At 38.6% G+C, this 1,189-nt stretch overlaps 1 non-coding gene across 1 annotated transcript; it reads left to right on the forward strand.

Annotated features, from left to right (window-relative positions):
• The first annotated feature begins 851 nt into the window (after nucleotides 1-851).
• On the forward strand, nucleotides 852-958 carry LOC131174198 (small nucleolar RNA R71). The gene has a single exon (XR_009144446.1). It is a non-coding gene; the product is annotated as a small nucleolar RNA R71 (small nucleolar RNA).
• Nucleotides 959-1,189: the final 231 nt, after the last annotated feature.

Here is a 1,189-nt window from a genome sequence, read left to right on the forward strand (position 1 = left end):
CTTTCCCACTTCTTAAAGTAATAGCTTGACACTGCTCTCTTGGGTTTTCTGGTTGACTTGGAAGCTTTCCAAAAGATTTGGTACTTGAGGAAGATGCTTGTTGTGCAATCTGATTTTCCAGCATTCTGTTATGTGTTTGCATCTGTTCTAGCCTTGCTTTCATCTCTCTCATCTCCTCATCATGCTTATTTTGGTTAGCAAGAATCTGTTGCAATAAAGCTTCAGTGGTAGAACTTTGTTCTTGCTGTTTTGGAGGAGGGTTCATATTTTTCTACTGAAAATTAGGCAATGGTTGCCTATTTTGCTGATATGGAATTCCTTATTGCTGTTGTGGTTGAAAATTCTGATTTGGAACTTGACTTTGCTGATTTCCCCATGAAAAGTTGGGATGATTCCTCCAAGTTGGATTATAAGTTTGAGAGTAAGGATTCCCCATTTGTTTGTTTCCATAATTGCCAACATATGCAGCTTGCTCTCCATAGTCTACTCCACAGCTGGTAGTTCCCTCTGCATAAGCAACTTGTTGTGAACTTCCAGATGATGATGATGAACCAACTAACATACTCAAATCTTCCATCTTCTTAGCAAGGACATTTGTAAGTGCATCAAACTTTGCATTAATCATGTTGAATGGATCAAGATCATACATTCCAGCAGCTTGCCTCTTTTGAGTTGGAGCTGGTCCTCTTGGACTACTCTAAAGATGAGTATTCTTTGCAATTTTCTCCAATAGCTCATAAGCTTCATCTTCATGCTTTATAATAAATTCTCCTCCTGTTTGAGCATCAATAATCCCTCTAATTGCAGGAGTAACATTTGTGTAGAAATTCTGGTTTATCATCCATTTCGGAATGGCATGATGTGGGCATTGTCTCTCTAATTCCTTCCATCTCATCCATGACTCATAAAGAGTTTCATCTTCTCTTGGTCTGAAAGCTGTCATTTGATTCCTCAATTCTTGAGTTTTTCCAGGTGGAAAGTATTGTGCAAGAAATGCATCAGTTAGTTGCTCCCAATTTGTGATGGAGTTGTGAGGTAAAGAATCAAGCCAATCCAATGCTCTATCTTTCAAAGAGAATGGGAATAGCTTCAATCTTGCTGCATCATCAGACACTCCATATTGTTTTTGTATGTCGCAAATCATAGCAAACTTCTTCAGATGTGTGTGTGGATTTTCAGAAGGATGTCC

Source organism: Hevea brasiliensis, chromosome 15, assembly GCF_030052815.1.
Source record: "Hevea brasiliensis isolate MT/VB/25A 57/8 chromosome 15, ASM3005281v1, whole genome shotgun sequence".
In the NCBI taxonomy this organism is placed as follows: Eukaryota; Viridiplantae; Streptophyta; class Magnoliopsida; order Malpighiales; family Euphorbiaceae; genus Hevea; species Hevea brasiliensis.